At 43.0% G+C, this 18,415-nt stretch overlaps 1 protein-coding gene across 1 annotated transcript in view; it reads right to left on the bottom strand.

The window, feature by feature from the left end:
* Positions 1 to 1,490: 1,490 nt before the first annotated feature.
* Positions 1,491 to 18,415, bottom strand: part of LOC410229 (toll-like receptor 6) — a 42,978-nt gene continuing 26,053 nt past the window's right edge. Inside the window, exons 2-3 of the mRNA XM_393712.6 lie at positions 2,742 to 2,813; positions 1,491 to 2,071 (exon numbers count right to left, since the gene is read on the bottom strand). The gene's annotated coding sequence lies outside the window, so the exon portion shown is untranslated. The remainder of the gene's footprint in view (positions 2,072 to 2,741; positions 2,814 to 18,415) is intronic.

The following is an 18,415-nucleotide window of genomic DNA, read 5'->3' as shown; positions in this document are numbered from 1 at the left end:
CGTACGATAAACTATATTCTATTTTATTTTTCTTTCGAGTAAAAATTCCTAACCTAATAATCGTGAACGATATTTTTTGCTCCCCGTTGAATAATATCGAGAAATAAATAATATCCTCCTACGTATCTAAAAAAACTTCTTCTTCTTCTTTTTTTTTTTTTTTTCGTTACGGGTACTTCGAGCTGAAACAGGATAAATAAATAAATGTAGCGAAAGCTCGAAGAAACTCTGCAAAGGGAAGGGAGACCGAGATAGAGTTTTCATAATAAACTATGAGCCCTCTTTACACTCGAATAATTATGGAAACTGATGTAACGTAAGAACAACAGCAACGTAAAATGAGTTTGTCGAACAAACGGCTTTTTTTATTCCGTCGCTTCACGGCTATAGAATTACGAATCCCCTCGTATTCTTCCTTTCCTTTTTTCAAAACCGATCCAGATAATCGATTTAATTATTTCTCCCCTTTCCTTCTGGAGAAACGGCAAGCTTGAAAAATATCCTTGGATATTTATACGGAACGGTTGACTCGAATTTCAATTCAGTCGATCGCTAATACGCACTCGTTGCCATTTCGTCGATATTTCTCAATCGAGTTAACGCAACGGATCGCGAGACTCTGCCCCCAACTCTGCCAATTAATAAATCTGCCATCTGGAAATTTGAAACGGGATAGTCAGAACGTGATCTTATCTTTACGATGGAAATATTTCGTTAGTCATCCAGAGAATTGGGGCGGATTAAACTGACTCTTGGCCCTTACATATTTCCAAGAATTCATGTTTTAATCGTTATTTCCGAAAAAATATGTTCTGAAACCCCTTGAAGAGAATTTCGAAGCGAAATTTTTTTCCGAATGCCCGTTTTTCGAAAGCACAGATAGATTCGCGGTTCATTTCGAAGGGAAGGAAGGATAGAAGGAAGAAAGGAAGTGGATAAGGAGAAGGGAGAGGAATTGCATCGTTGAAGAAACCGATTCGAACGCTAATGATATTAAATGCTTTCGTTAACGATCCTCCTCGTATATAATACATACCCGGTTGATGGAATTTTAGATCTCTCCGCTTCAGTCACGCCACGTGGATATCGTGGCCGATGATGGTCCATCCGATTAAACCGTTTGTACGAAGTGAAGATCGATCTCGCCGCTGCTTATTCCGATGATATTGATCAAGGTAAGAAGAAAGAAGTTTCTCCGTGTTGTGATTAAAATATATATAAATAACTTTATTGTTTATAATAAAATGCCCTATCTATTTTACAAATATACAAAACTCTTTGCTATTTACATTAAATCTCACCTCTCTTCGACGAGAAACAAGAGAACGCTCATCGAAAATTGGAGGATCCTCCCTTCCCCCCCCCCGTATTTCACATGCTTATATTTATATATTTATATTCATATTTATATTTATATTTATATATGTATAATCTCTCGCATTCTTAATAATCAATCAATTGGAATAAGTAAACTAGTCGAATTCGAGTAGAAAGAGAAAAAACTTCGTTGCAATTACGATTTAATAAAGAGTATGTTGTAATGTTCCGTGTATATGTGAATGTATTTACGCGTGTGTGTTTTTCGTGTTTTTCGTCGTCTTCTTTCCTAGTCTTCCTATTTGCTCCTCGTTTTATCATAATTCTTTTTCTACCTCTTTTACATTTCTTGCCCTTGCTTCTCTTTCCTTTCTCTTTTATCCGTCGTATTTTAATTCGTTAATTTTCATTGTTCCTTTTCTATTTCCGTTCTTTGCCCTTGTTTTTCTCTTTTCCTTGCAGTTTCGTTTTCGCCTTGTTTTCTTCCTTATTTTACTTTATTTATTTATTTTTTTTTATTTTTATTTTTTATATATATATATATATATTTACTTTTTTTTAAATCTTTATTTCGTTCGCCCTAATTTACATTTGCACACTACGAAGCTATCACGAGTCTCAAAAAATACGAATAAACCGTTTACTTTTTTTTTTTAGGTGCGGAACACCGTACGTTACGGAGTACAATTGCGAGTAGTAAGAAATACTTCTTGATAATAAGTAAGAGAGAAACGTCGCGACAGTCGGGAAAAACCTGGAACAGAAAAATGGTGAACGGTCGATTAGAAGGCGGCTCTCCATTATACGCGCTTCTTCTCCTCTACTTTTGCCCCACGCCCCACGTTACCGTTACCGGCTTGAGAAGAAACTGTATCTCTGAACGATTGTTGCCGCGGCGCAATTTGAAATAACGGTGACTTTCGCGTTGCTCCTGCTCCGTTTCCGGTACCGATTGAAAGAGAACCTCTGTGAAAAAGCGGCGCAGCTTCTTTTCTTTTTTTTAAAACTGAGATAAATACAGGAAATGATACGTACAATCTACGGTTTATAGACGCAAAGGATATTTCGCGAATATAACTTTAATGCGAATGAAAATATCCTATTTTTATTTTTAGACATCTTCGAATTGATTAATCCTTTTCTAATTTAATTATTCGAAGCAACGAAATTCATTGAACAAAGATGAATTTAACTTTTGAGAATTATATAATACGTGTAATGTAACAACAGATAGAATTTTGAAAATTAGAGAACGTTTATTTCTCGTTAACTTTCATAAAAAAAGTGATCGACAAATTCTTCTCAAGCCTTTGGTGAATCCTTTCGTTAAAAAAATCGATTCGGTTCAAGCGAAAGTAAATGGAGAAGAGGTTTGAAAAGGAAGAAAAAGTATATTCGAGAGACATTTGGAAATGATTACTCACCTTGCCCACTGCGATTTCCAATTACTTCATACGTAATGCGAATCGATAATACTTCTGGCAACAGTTTCACATCTGAAACAGAAAGAAGAGATGGTTAGAGAAACGCCTGGTTACACCGCCTATAAATCACGTGGACGTCGACGACGCTCTCCACGCCACGGGGACAAATTCCCCGGCGAGCGTATTTTCAGGAAATAAAACCGGGGGACACCGGTGGTCACCGGGAGACACGACAATTTGTACGTGTATCCACGGCCCGTGTATGCACTCGATTGTTTCTTGGACCGAGCCGGGGGTGGAACAGACGTGCGCCCCCCACCCCCACCCACCCTTTGAAAAAGAACCCGCGCGTCGGTCGAATTTCATTTTTCACATTTCGCGTCGAACTCGCGTTCTAACTGTCTATAAAGTTTTGTCGTTACAATTTTCTGCGACTCGTAAAAGTATTTCAACTCGTTTTCTTCTATTTTCCTCCCGGTGGAACGGTGATGAACAATTCTTTTTTTAACGAAACTTTATGGCACCGTCCTACGGGGTAGGATGAATTACATTCTTTTTTTTTTTTTTTTAACATTCTTTTTTTTTTTATCATTCCATTAAAAAAATTAGCACGTTAATAAGTTGCAGGATGATTGTAAATTTTGCGTCGGGGGGGGAAGAGCAATTTTAAATTTAAATCGATCGATCGCGCGATATTAACATTTTAAATTGTAAATTATAAACGGTAATTTCGATGTATTTTTCGTTGTAAAAGAATTTCATGGGGAAAATTGTATCGAAAATATGTAAAAAAAAAAAAAAGGATATTGGAACAAGATTTCGTTTTTTCATCGAGAAAAAAAATCTCTCCTCTTAATGTATTCTACAGACACAAAAATCTGTAACTAAAATCGAAATTTTCGAATTAGACAAATTTCCTTTTGTCCACGTATCTTTCGGCGAGTCATTATAAAATAAAATATCGGGGAAAATTCGAAATTGCCATTCACTTCGACTGGTTATCAATAGGAAGGAATAAAATGAATTGGTTTGAAAAGGATTAATTTTGCGTTTCTACAGAATCATTGACGAATCGAAGACTCTCTGAATTTAACACGTTTATCGGATTATTGATTAAATCCTTCTGTTATTAGCGAGAAAAGTAAACAGACCGTTCTGCGAATCCGTATACTTGAAGCTTTGCAGTTTCGATTTCAACCGTTCGAGCCGGCCTCTGAATGGAGGGATTAAGTGACCAGTCCTCCCCCTCCCCCCTGACCATTTCAATTCACGCGACAGCCTTTTCAAACCTGTGCTGTAAATAATGAAAATTGCAAATGGCACGCTACCCTCTCTCTCCAACTCGAGAAGAATTTTTCCGCGACGTCGAATATCCGAATATCGATCGAATAAATACGCAATTTCTGAAGTTCGCGCGAATGGAACTTTGATCGACCCTTGTCTCTCGTTTAAAAATTACTTAAAAATCTTTCAGGTACAATAAATAAAACGAATCTATCGATTCTTGTTCGATCGAACAAATATATTTCGAATACTTCCTGAAAATCGTTCGATTCGATTTATCAAGTACGAAACAACTTGGAAGATCCTTTATCACCAGATCTCGTCGAGTCATTATTCACCAACAATTTCATCGAGGGTAAACTCTCAGAGACGACGGAACTATCTGCGCAAAGTATCTAAATAAAAAAGGAAAACGAGCGAAGAAAAAGAAAAAAGGAAGAAGAACGGAAGAGAGCGACGATGGAGAGAAAGTCGGCTCTCGATCCTGTTCCCGCGCCTCGACAGAGACGCCGATTTAATTGAACCTAGGTCGGAAAATTAATAATGGCCCGACCATCCCTTTTGTTTCCCGCGCCCGCCGCGTGGAACAGAAGAAGCGACCGTTTGTAAAATTATTCCAATAAATGGGGATCGGTTGGGATTTTCGTTAGGAATGGGCGCGAGTGCAATTACACTGCCGTGCGAGCAAGTGACGCGGAATCGATTTAAAGGGATGAAAAAAAAATATATATACATAAAAGAGAACGTTGAAAGAAGAAGTCGAATTGAAGAGGAATATATGTATATATGGAACGAAACAACGCGAAAATGGGATGGTTGTTCGTCGATTATTCGATCGTAGTTGGAATAGCGCGTTTCCACAATAGATGATACGCAATTTCGGTTGATGGCGCCGATTTGTAGGTAATTGTGAATGTTCGTGGAACCAAGTGGCCACGATTATCTATTATACATTAACAATTAGGCATAACCACGACGATTAATTCGCGAATAGCTACGATTCGATGATTCTGAAAAGAAGGGTTTTATTCTCGCTCCATTCGTTTTTTCAATGGAAACGCAGAAGTGTATAAATAACAAGATATATGTTCATTATCATCTCGAGTTTCGTTCCCATTTGTCAGAATTTTCGTATTCGTGACGATCATTTATCAATTGCAATCTTAATACATCGTTTCGTTTCGTTTCAAGTATTACAGACTATCGTTGGATATTTTTTTTTTTGTTAAAGTGATGTACGACACCAGTTTTTATATATATATATATATATATATATATATATATATATCGATGCACGATTTTTAATAGTTATCACGATAGTGAATCGGTATAGAGCGGATTTTACAGTGATGTATACGCTCGCGATGCCCTATGTATAATGCGTATACATTTCCAAATCGACAACACAGCTCGATATGTTGCTGTTCGAGTTTTTCGAGCACATGTCCCGTTCAATACCACAACAATCTGTGAATTCGAAAAGGTCGTTTCCATTCCGATCTTTCTTTATGCTATTCTTCTTTTTTTTTTATTCCTCTTCTTCTAATATTACCTTCCTTTTTTATCGTACTTTGGAGTTTTTTCATTGTCTTCGGTTTTTATAGTTGGAATTTTTTCGTAACTTTATCCGAACTCTCCCTTCGTTCTCTTTATTTCGATAACAACGATTTTCCTCCATATTAAAGGGAACATTAATAATTAATAAACGAGTAACGACGAGTAACAAAATTTCACGCGCAACGATTAATTATCAACGAAACGGATATATATATTATAATAAAGCCACTTTAAAAGCAGACGTTCCACCACGATCCAGTTCATTAGCAATAACACGTGTATAACGCTTAATCGAAATTGTGCGTGGACGAGATAAACGCGATCGATGCAAAATTTGATTCGGCGTCGGAAACATCGGATTCACGAGTTTCCATTCCGATCGTTCATTTTTCGTCATCAAACTTCCGCCGTGATTTTTCGCGACTGGGGGGCTCTCGTGTACGTCGTCGATGGTGGAAAGTAGTTCAAAGGAGACTGAACTGAGTAATTTTAAAAAATTACTAAAAAATCTTTATATTTTATTAGATAGATTTTTGCCAACATTTTGCAAACTACCAAAGAAATTTTTTTTTAATTTTCAATTTAAATATTCTTCGAATCGTATAATTCTTGGATCGTAATTATCAGGAGAAAAAGAGAAATTTCCGATTTGAATGATTTTTTTCCTCGAATCTTGGATCTTAATGATAAATAATTCTTAGTTTTTTCTCCTCCTCGTTTTATATTACAAGATTCAAAGCTCCATTCGTAATGATTTTTCTGATGCATAGCGATATAATTTACGTTCTATTCCAACACATTTATCCAGCGTATTCCCAATTTGTATATCATCGAGCAATATATATATATATATCTCTATAAACCGGTATACACTTGAATTTTTCACATGGTTGTTTCAATTTCTATCCAGGTTATCCGAGATAAAGTCGTCTTAATACCTTGGTGATCACGTTTAAACCGTAATATCCTTTTTCCGATCGCGGGATCGACGATATCTATCTGCCCGGTTGAACGGCTCTCACGGCCAACATCACGGTGATCCTCGTGACCACCCACACACGCACGCACGCACGCATACACGTTCAAGCGATCATTTTTCGTATCGATAAAAGGGATCGCGTGATGCCGCTACTCCTCCTCGTTAACGAACCGATATTAATAACGCGACGAAAAGGCGGAGAGAAAGAGGGGGAGGAAGAGAAGGGAAAGAGAGTGGACGCGCGGCCGCGGGCGAAGCAATTTACACGATCGAATTAATCTCCTTTCCAACTCTTTCGTCCATCCTTGGCGGTTGGTTTCTCGCTTTTTCGCCGGTAGCTCGAAATTCAGGCCAAGAAGGAAGGAGGGTGTTTGCCGCGGAAAAGAAAGTAATATCATTCAAAAGCGGCGCAAGTTATTCCCCCGATGCGAAAGTTTCCCCATTTTACATTTACGGGGGGGAGGGAATGGTCCGCGGAGAAAGAGAGATGTTAGTCGCTGTAGTGAAGAACTTCATCTCGGCGATAACTTTTCCAATTATTATCAGATGGCAAATGGACAGTCTTTGTGTTTCTCGCGGGCGGGCGGGAGGACCTCCTCCTCCTCCTCCGGAACGGGTCTCGTCCGCCTCCGCCTCCCAACTTCAAGAAGTCTCGAGAGTAGAGTCAGGAGGGGAAGGGGTTTGAGAGCACAATACCGGGCCGATGATAAACCTTCCAGCGGGAAATCTATTTTTGATCGAAACGCTCCGTGTTTTCCAACCACTTGCACGCGCTCACTCCGAGGACAAGGATTTCGAACGTCGAGTGGAGGGGGGAGAAAATGGAGGAAGTGGAGGAAACACTCCAACGATCGCATTAATCTTTTTCTCCCTTCCTTTCTTCTTCTTTCTTTCTTTCTTCTTCGATTCATCGATTCGTTTCCGTGGATACAAGGGAGAAAGATAAATCTTGAATTATTAATCGGGAAGGGGGAGGAAGGTCGATTCACTTTCGAGATTCCCTTTTGATCGATCCACTCGCTCTACTCGCGGCAATATACGTAACGAGCATAGGTGGACGAAAAGGGAGGAGGAAGAGGAGGAGGAGGAGGAAGAGAAAAAATGAACGATACTGTCGAGGAAAAAAGGAAAAGGAGGAAGGCACCGCGGTATCGGACCATATCTATCTCTCGTTAATCAACAACGTTGTGTTAACAGGAGCGTGGTAAAAGGATCGTGATATATACAGCGAAGGTAGCTAAATAAACAGCACGGGGAAACATTAATTACACTCGTGGCGTGTTCGTAATCGGTCCGGTCTGCTGAATTAAAAGTAGATTAAGATATCAAGCCGAGTTGAAACGTGTACGCTCTGTTGTACGCTCTGTCAACGAGTGCCTCCCTCCCCCGACGCTTCTCACTCTTCTCTCTCTCTCTTCCTCTCTCTCTGTGTGTGCAGAGAAATAACGAAACCGTGGCTGAAACGATCTTGGAATTCCTCTCCCTATAGAAATAGAAGTCCTTTCGTGTTTACAAACAAGTGGAACTGGTTCTGAAGGGAGAGGCCGCACGAGTGGACACGCCCTGCCCCATGCCTCTCGACCGTGTGAAAGAGCTTCCACCGACGAGATGAACAAAGAGCCACTGTCCTTTGTCTCAACCGTTCACGACAGGATGAATATAACGCGAGCGTGTTAATTAAAGCCGATAGCCGCCGAGGCCGCTCCCATGAAGCTACTCTATGTGGATAATCGCGCGTACGGGAAGAACGAAAGGAAGGAAAAAAAAGAGAAAAAGAAAAGAGGGAAGGGGAGAAGCTTAGAAAGAAAGAAGACGAAAAAAAAATCGCCGAAGAAGCTTCTACTAAATACGAAAGAAAGAAAGAAAAATAATAAAATAAAGGAAAAATCGAAAAGTGGATAGGATTTATTCGCGCTTGAAAGGGTGCAGAGAGAGAGAGAGAGAAAGAGAGAGATGTTCGATTCGAGTGTCCGCGCCTCTAATAATGCGCGGCCCGTTAATTAATATTCCGTATAATAACGGCATTCCAATTGCATTCCGATTTGTATTACTTTTATTGCGCCAATGACCGGCAATTAAGACATCGCGCTGCCCCCCTCCCCCTCCCCTCGGTATTAACAACCATTAGCCCGCGCCGCGATCGTCGTTAACGCGCTGTGAAATTGAAATCCCCCATTGTTATACCGTGTCTATTAACATTCCACGCCATTTCCCTCCACCACCGAGGAAACAGCGAGCGCGTGTTCGTGTTCGTGTTTAGTTTCGATCCAAGGGGACGTTGTCGCGCTCCGTCCATCCCCGCCCATAACGATAAGAACGTCTCGATATCTTTGCGTTATTCGCCTCCTCGAGATCCTCTTTGGAGCGCGCCTCGTCCTCCAAATATCCCCGATGCGGGAAGGATTCCAAGGAGCGTGGGACACGTACGGACACGAAGGGATGGAAAAGGAGAGCTTTCGAAACTTTCCGCGCTATTCCCCCTTCAGCCTCTCCCTGCGCTTTCTATCCGTACTTGCCGCTCGGTTCATTAAAATTGAAGGTTCCTCGTCGGTCCCGTTGCCAAGTCGAAAGTCTGCAGAAACTTCCCGCTCTTCCTTCCTTCCTATCTTCTTTTCTCTCTCTCTAACCTCTCTCGTCGACGATGACGCTATCTGGTATTTCGTTACTTTCACGAGAAACATAACTGTGTCTTTTTCAGGACCGATCCTTTCGAACTTTCGAACATCCGAGGTTTGCATCGATATTCGGGAGGGCAACGTGTAAATTCTTCTCCTTCCCTTTATTTTCTTTCTTTTTCTTCTTTTTGGAACAGTTTCTCTTTGAGAGAGAGAGAGAGTAGGGAAGCTGGGACAAGGTTCGCGACAAACTTGGCAAAGTTTGGAGCAGGGAACACAGGGATCCTCGTGAAGGAGAGGCCCGTTAAGAAAACGATCCGGATACCGATGCTCGGCTATTGGGGACGATCGCTTGGGAGAATTACAAGAGGGGGTGGTTTTCTTTCCTCCTACCTCTTTTTTCTCTCTGCCCCTACCTCTCCTCCTTTTTTTAAAGCGGTGGTAAGGAGTTTGAATTGGACGTTTTTTTGCACGTGCGAGGGGGTAGTTTGGAGGTAGATGGGGCGGATGAAGGGAAGGGGTAGGTAGTTTAGGTAGTTCGGTATAATGGTAAGAGCTTCGAATCGGGATCTGGAGATAGAAACTGGGAGATAGAAACTGGGAGATAGCCATTTGACGATATTAGACTGGTGGAGGAGGCGAGCTCTAAGGGGAGAGGACTCTGGTTCAATTAGTTAGAGCAATCGAGGCGGAGGAGAAGATCCGAGAGAAGATCTGGCAACCACCTATCGATCGATTTTTCCTTACGACTCTTTCTCTTTCTCTACGATCTCGAAAAGAAAGAAGAAAAAAAATAAGAGAAATTTAATTCGACGTTTTCCTTTCACCCTTTTTGCGAAAACAAGAATAAACAAGAAATCGAATTCATCCCCTTTAACCTGCAAAAGGGAGAGAGGAAAGAAATTCTGTAACGACGAGAATTACGCGATTCGATTGACTAACCGATGCAGCCACACGCGAAAAAGAAAAAAGAAAAAAGAAAAAAAAAGAATTAGAAACCCGAATAAAAATTCCAGTGTCTCTAATCGAGTTCTTCTGTCGCGAAAAAAAAAAAAAAAAAGGAAAAATTCCATTTTCCATTGACAAGACTGGCGTCGCGAAATTGGTAACGATCGATCGATCGATCGCCGAGGAAACGAGGGTAAATCGCCGGGGATAGGTTGCGAACTGGCGCGGTTTTTGGCCGGCCTAAAAGAATCAGCCGCGAACGGTGCGCGAACGACACAGAGGCGAGCGCAAAAATCTAGTTTCGTCGATCGAACGGGGGCGGAAAGGGGAGAGGAGAGGACGATCGGGAAACGCGTCATTCGAATTTCGGCTCGTTGCACGCGCTGCGCGGCTTCTGAAGCGGAATGACACGACGGAATGACGACGCCGCAATGGCCCCCCTCCCGCTTTTTCCCTCCCCTCGATGCCGAATCGAATCTATCCGATCGAAAGGCGGGCCACCCGCGTTACTCGATAACGGGTGGAAAAATGGCCGGTGAGAAAACGCTCCTTAACGCTTCGCCACGACGCGTTTCAATCCCTTTCCTTCCGTCCGTGCTCCAATTCGACGCGAAAGGAAAGGGAGGGAAAAGGACGATTAAACGACGTTAGCCGATGCTCCAGTTTCCCATCGGAATCCCATCTCGTTTTATTTCCCACCGATCGAATTTCGAATCGTGGATCCCGGGAAGCGGCGGGAACAAGGATGGATCGAGTCCGCCGGTTAATACCATCTCGCGTTATTTAGACTCGCGTACTTTATTCCGTTGCTTAATCCCCCCGCCATTGGAGGGATCGTCTCGTTCGGTATAAATCTCGAAAAAGCGTCGAGATACGAACGGCGGAAACGGCGACCGGTTACGCGGTTATTCGAGAGAGAGAGAGAGCAGAGAGCAGAGAGCGCGGCTCGATTTCCTTTCGACCGGACGAGCGGAGGCCCGAAAAAGGAAAAAGAATATCGTATATCCGCGGAAATGGGGAGGATCGTAACGAGCATCGATCGACAAAGAAGATTTTTCTCGGATGCGAAACAAAAACGGGACGTGGAATTATTCGGAATCGATGGCCGTTGCATCGAATCGTCCTCCGTTTAATACGCCCGCGCGAGAGGAGAGGAATTTCTATTTGTAATTGCGCGAAAAGGGTGAAAAAAGGGAGGACGAAACAAGCAAAACAGAACGCGGGGCAATTGGAAATTTTGGGATCGGGAGCCAAGTGAAATGACGCATAGGAACGACGACCCGTGCAACCCCTCGCTCCATCCGTCCTTCGTTTTCGATTCGGCCATTCCGCGCTCTCTCCATTCCAGATCGGCACAATGTAAGACCACTTTTCATGCTAACGAATGCACCGTTTCGATTTGTCGTTCGGTTATCCGCTACGCCCCCGCACTCCCTTTTCATTTTCATTTCTCTTCCAACTTTCTCCCCCCTTCCGCTTTTCCAATTTTTTTCCGTCCACGATTCACGAAGATGCTGGAAAATACGGGGTCCCAGAGTGTCGTCCAGGAGTATAATCGAATACGTTCGAATCTTTATTCGATCTTTCGAAATCGTTCCACGATAATATTCGAAATTCTCTGTCGCGTTTCCATGTGACGAGAAAATCCGTGATAGATCAAGCTTGCGTAATTAGCACGTACGTCTCGACGCAATTCGATACAAACGGATATTGAAACTGGAGCAGCCATGATGGCCGCCGCCAGTTTCTTCTAATGTTGGTAACGCCGGTAATTGGGAGAACGGTTCCGCCGTAAGTTCCTATTCCCTTTGGTAATGATAATAAGTTCCTGTGTGTTATCTGCTTAATGCGAATTTCGCGATATTCCCGGGTTACAATCCGGATCTTGCGTAATTAACGCCATCGTGTCAAAGTTCGGGAAAGTTTGTGCCGATTTAAAAAAAGAAAGAAAAAAACGTATTATATTTTTCGATCAAGGACGGAGGAAGGAAAACAGAAAGATAGAATTAGATAGAACGAAACAGGAAAGGATCTAAAAATATCGAGATATTTTTATCTAAGCTGCTGAAATATTGAAACTTTTCTCTCTCTTTTTCTATTGCGGAAAAGAGAAGAAAAAAAAGGGAACACGATTTTTCCCATTTGGACGGGAAACGGTGGAGCGTCGATAACGATCGGCCAATATCGGTAAATTCGTGCAAAATTTTTCTTATCGCGAACGGCCATCTGCACGGACCTTTGCACTCCAATTTCGACGACAACCAGGAAAGAGAAAGAGAGAAAAATACGATTCACTTCTGTACGAAACGTTCGTTGCACCGATACCTGCCACGTATCCCTTCTTAACAGTGGAACGAGTATAAAATTATATAAATTTCGCATGTTTCTTCGTATACTTCGAGCTAACGTTTTGCTCCAAACGATACAGAATATAATATCTCTAATGGTGGAATCGTAGGATTGAAACGCTTCGTTGAACAACGAGGCTCTGCGTATAATTGCCTTTCGCGTGGCCTAGAAACTTTCGATCAATCCAATAAAAGATACAGAAAAACGTATATATATTCCATATGCTTTTTCCTTTTCGTGCAACCTTTTCGTTTCAAATGATATAATTTTCCGCTCTTCGATACGTATTCGTACGATAATGAGAATAAAACGAAAGAGTGGATCCTCTTCGAGAATATCGGTTAAATTTCTCGAAGAAGGTTCGAATGTTGCGAATCCTCTCCTCGTTGGAGAAGGAGATTGTCAGCGACTCGGGGGTTAAAGTAATCACTCGAAACTGCTACTAACGGGTGAAACTGGAGTTACGTCCCTCCCCTTGTCCCCCGGTTAAGCGGGTCCGAGTTAGCCTATGATAAACTGGATTAGATCCACGCAGGGCTTGTACACCGTTGAATTATGCCCCGACTAAGTCCAGACTGCATTACACCCTTGATCCACTCTCTCTCTCTCTCTCGAGATAGAGTTGCATCGGATATGCTGCACCGGATATCTGCCTCTCGAATCTGATCGTCCAATTTCCTTCGTGCATAACTTTGAACGCTTGTCCACCGCGCGTCGCTAACATCGTTTCTTTTTTTCGCGGCAGAGTAAATCGAAAACCAGCTCAAGAGCTTTCTTTCTTTTTTTTGGACGATGAATCGTGGCAACGCACGATCACACGAGAGGCGCGTGTAGTATAGAATCGCAGAGGAATAACTGGGAGGAAAGAGAGCGGAGCGTTCGGTATTCCCACAAATTTCCCCTTTTCCCTCGCTGGGATCCCCGGTGGAAAAATTGACATCGCGGCACGCTCGCTCCCCTTCGCCTCCCCCCTCGATTCACCGCGTGATCCTGATACGAATTGAGCCATCCCGACGCAACGTAAGAGCCCTTTCCTCGCCGCCAACGAGCCACGGGATTTATCGCCTGGCCCGACACATAGGTGACGTACATATACGGTATACGGCGGTCTCGAAAGCGCGATGGATGGATGGATGGATCCTATCCCCCCTTTTATATTTTTTCACGGCCGGGTAGTTTATCCGCGACACGGCATCGCGTCGACCTCTTTTTTTTTTTTTCGAGCCTCGATCTCGACTCCATGAAAATCCTTGTAACTTTACTTTAGGAATACGTAGCGAGATATATTTATCGATATGTAATGATTGTCGTAAGAATAAACGTAAGAATTTTGAGTGAAATAGCGGTAAAATTTACATCGTTTCGTTAGAAACCGAAGGTGTTGGAAAACTTGAGCAGCCTATTAAATCGTCTGTTTAAAGTTTTAAACTTCTTCGAGCGTTCATTAAAGCGTTCAGAAGTAGCCTCGATCTCCGTATCCTTATGGCGTTTGTATGGAAGAGGAAATTTATCTAAATCCGCCAACGCAACTTCGACTCTTGAACGGAGGTCGCATTTATGTATGAGATTCGTTGCCGGAAGCTGAATGGATGGACAAGCTGTTTCACGAGCGTCGAGGTAAAAGTAAAAGGTCTGTCTTTCCGTGGAGAAATTACATATTAACCTGGAAATAATCCGCAAAATATTTCCCACGGCTTGTCTTCTTTCGTGGCAATGTTCTTCGTTCTTGCAATTTTCAGTAACCCGAAAGCCGTCCCGTTATATCGATGATCGGATAGGTTTTTAATTATACGAATATTTATAAGACGATTCATCGATGAATAATGTTTTGCAATTTGTTAATTTGGATTTTTAAAATGAATAAGGGTAAGATATCATTTGAATGATTATGGTACTTTGCAATAAATTTTCTCTCTTTGAAACACGAATATAATTTATCCTTTCTTTTCCAATAAAGATGTTATTTGAAGTAATAACTGTGATAATTTTTTCCAAAAATCGAACCCAATTATCTTCTCGTGTAATAATTTAATAAACAACAAAAGATGTATACCATTTCGATGAAAAGAAGCGTGCCAATCGATCGATTAAAATTAAACGAAACGCTTCACTGTCTAAGGGAACAGGATAGATCTCTATTCGTATTATCCTTCGATTCGACTTCATCCCCCAGGTCCGATTATGATTAAACGGGAAATCACGGGACGAGTCTTTCTTTTCCCGAAGGAAATGGTTCGATTGTCGAACGAGCGATAAGTATGTTTGCCCGCTCGTCCTTTCCACCCCTTTCCGTTTGCCACGGGACGACTCGAAGCCGGAGGAGGGAAAGTGTTTTGAAACGGCGCCGTCGGACTGTTTTAAAACGCGGCGGGAGTTAAGTGCTGCGCTCGATAAATTTTTTCGAGCACTCTTTACCTTTCCCTCCCCCCACCCCATTCGCAGCTCCTGGCGCACGGCTTTGTGCTCGTTCGCCACCTACCCTCTTTCCTCGACCCTCGTCGAAACCTCGGATCTGGAAACCTTGGATCTATCCCTGAAAACTGCTACCGGATTTTCCGCCTCACCTGACGCGTCTCTCTTTCTCTCCCTCCTTCCCTCCTTTTGGGCTATTTTTTTCCTCCTCTGTGTCGCTTACCCCATGCAGGCCGTGAATCTCCCTTCTTGGTTGTTCTTTTCTCCCTTTGACACCATAATCTCACCCCACATTTTCTTCCTTTTCCACATCCTTCCCTTTTTCTCTCTTTGCCACTCTAACTTTCCTCTTTATCTCTTTGAAACGCTGTCTCTTCTCCCTTATCTCCTCCTCGACGTGTCTCTCTTATTTTCATTCGCTCGTGTATTTTTGATTCCATAACTCTTCGTTCGATAATTCTCTTTGTGAAATGGATATGAACGCGATTTTGTGTTAAGATCGAGAGAAACGATATTTTTCCTTCTCGCGGGAAGAAGGAAAGAAAAACTCGTGATCGTGAAACTCGACGTGGATCAATCCGTCACCCTCCCCCTCCCAACCGCCGGATCTCTCCGTCGACGATCGGGGAAAAGATTTTAAAAAGAAACGACGTAATTCGCGATGGGCCAACTTGGATTGAGGCTTACGAAGTAATCGGAAACTTGGAGCCGAGGGTGAAGGGGGGAGGCTCGCTTTTTGTCGCTTATAGATCCTTCTGGATTTGATCCTCGCGGATGCCGTATTCGCCACGCACGAGGAATATATATATATATATCCCGAAAGTTGGAAATTCTCAAACGAGGCGAAAGGAACAGAGGGGGGAGAGCCTAGTTTCCAACCATCGATCCTAACTTTCCAAAGATAAATTGTTATATTTATCTTCCCGGGAAGAAACATCCCCCATAAATACACATCCATGATCTTCCTCCCGTTAATATCGTGCGAAATATCGAAACGCATCATCGAGAGTATCCATAGATTTTTATGGATATTCGTATCGAAAATATTACATCCTGAAAATTGGCACATCTTTCTCGTATAACAATCTCGTAAATAAGTATGAACGAGCTTCGTATTTCCGTCCAAGTGCAAACACGATCGAGGATAATCGACGTTAATTCGCCGTCCAAAATAACGGATTTTAATTAAACCGAGCTCGTCCACGGATCCCGGACCAATATTATTCCCGATTGGGCGAAGAATCGAACGATCCTCCTCCTCCACCCCCTCCTCCCTCCCTTTACGTTCCATCCACGTACACAGAGCGTAAGGGTTGAAACTGCAGTCGATTGGTCCGGATTCGATAAGTAGAACGACGCCCGATCGGAGACGAGCGGAGGGAAAATGGCGTATGTCACGATTTCCGTTATCGCAGCCACCTTCTCCCTGGTCGCATTTCGCCAACTACTTGGAAAGTGCACTCAACCGATCCTCCTCCTCCCTCTCCACCCCTCTATACACCCCACGTGCACGTATACGCCACGAAACGCGTGTTCGTGCTCCCGTCGACAACCGTACCTACCCTTCTACCGCCATACTTTTCCAGTATTATGCGCAACTTCCGCCCCCAACTTTTCCTCCGAGTGCGCGGCGCGGTAGAAGAAAAGTTTCCACCGTTTCCCTTCATCGGCCACGGCCAAATAATTACTGTCTCGGCGAGAGCCAGCCTCGTGGAAACGCCTCGTCCAAACTTCTCTCGAAAACATCCATCCTCCATCGGCAATGAGGATGGACGACGATTCGATCGAAAAGATATTCAATCGGGGGGGAGCTGAAACACGATTCGAAGCCCCATTAGCTCCGGTTAATTGGGTCCAAGTGGAAGGTTTAACGAAACTTTCGTACCTGGTAACGAAGGAATTGTATTTATCGCGGCCGATTTGGCGTGAAACTCGAAACCCTTTGCTCATAAATATTTACCCGCCCTTTTCCTCGATGCTTCGTTAATATTACACGCTCTCCAAGATTAGAAATTAAGGATAAATAATACGAAATACTCGAAATCCAATTCCAGAATCGCCAAGCGTGCTTTCGCTCGATATAACTCGAATCCCTAAAAAAAAAAAAAAAATGTACACACGCGGACGCGTAGACGCGAGGAACAAAAGGGAACGGAATAAAAATCGCGGGGATTACAGCCTCCGCGTTCCTCGAGCAATTTTTCACCGGTATCGTTCGGCCGCCGAACGGAAATTCCCGTCCATCATACGCAGACGCGTCAAAGCTTTCGCGCGACTCTTCGAATAAATCTCGCGACCGCGAAAAATCTAGCGTGTCTGAATCTGGGGAGGGAAAATAGCTATGTAGAGAGGGGAGGGAGAGAGAAAAAGAACAACAGCAACAACGAATTCGCGGCTGTGCAGCAATAATAGCGCAGGCGGCGCGGCCTGATAGCGGGCGAAGGGGTGGCGAGCGAATCGACCACAAAAATGACAGAGGAGAACCCGTTGGTTTATCCATTCCTGGCCGCGATCCACGGAATCCCTCTGATAATATTTTATCGCTTCGTTTGTATTCCAGAGTTGTTCTCGAACAGGGCGAGGAGCATCTAAAAAACGAAAAAGGGTTAGGATGATTGTGCAACCTTAACGATTTTTAAGAAAAGCCACTATCGTTCTTATCCTCCTTATTGAAAGCTTCACGACGAGGATATTCCACGCAATATTGTTTCCGTAATAAACCTCCAACGAGGTGTAACGAGTAAAGGATCGATGCTCTAATTCTCTAAACACGGTTGTTTAATAAGAAAGAGAAGCGGTAAGATAGGGATCGTAAAGTGCATTATACCGCGGTGTAGACTGTTCGCGGTTGCATAAATAGTTAAAAACGAGAAAAGAGGAGGATAATAAGAACACCTGCGCGGAAACGAGGCGAGTTGGGATCGCGTTTCTCGGCGAGAAATGCAACGAATGGTTGCAGAATCGAGGAGGAGGACGAGAGAAGAAAATCGCGTTCCTAGTGCAACGATTGGAGGGGTTATTCCGAGGATATAGAACGGATATAGCGGCAGCGAATAAGTACCGGAGAAGAAACTCTCTCTCTCTCTTTGTCTCTCTTTCCATTACGATACGAGAATTGGATGGCCGTTTCTCTCTCGAACAATTCCTCATCGTGTATTGACCGTGGGTAAATCAATCAGAGACAGTCGTTTTGACCTTTACGATCCGATTCCGTTCGGCCACGTCGCGAGAGGGATGGAACGAGGTTGGAGGAGAAACGAGGATGGCAAGGAGAAACGAAGAAACGGAGAGAGAAAGAGTAAGGAAGATTCGGGAGAGGAGGTGGATCGATATTGTTTATCCGATCGCAATTACAGTATCCAGGATTTCATTTCGATCGAGAGATGTGGTGGGCAACGCAAAATCCTTTTTACACGCGATTTACAGTTTCCGTTTTCGCTGGTATCGAAGGGAATAGAAAAGAAAGAAACGTACGGAGGAATTTTTCCTCGTACAATTTCCAGGGGATACGTAGATAGAAGAGGAGGAGA

This window comes from Apis mellifera, linkage group LG10 (genome assembly GCF_003254395.2).
Source record: "Apis mellifera strain DH4 linkage group LG10, Amel_HAv3.1, whole genome shotgun sequence".
In the NCBI taxonomy this organism is placed as follows: domain Eukaryota; kingdom Metazoa; phylum Arthropoda; class Insecta; order Hymenoptera; family Apidae; genus Apis; species Apis mellifera.
Note: the sequence above shows the minus strand (reverse complement) of the source record. Positions and strands in the feature narration are given on the sequence as shown.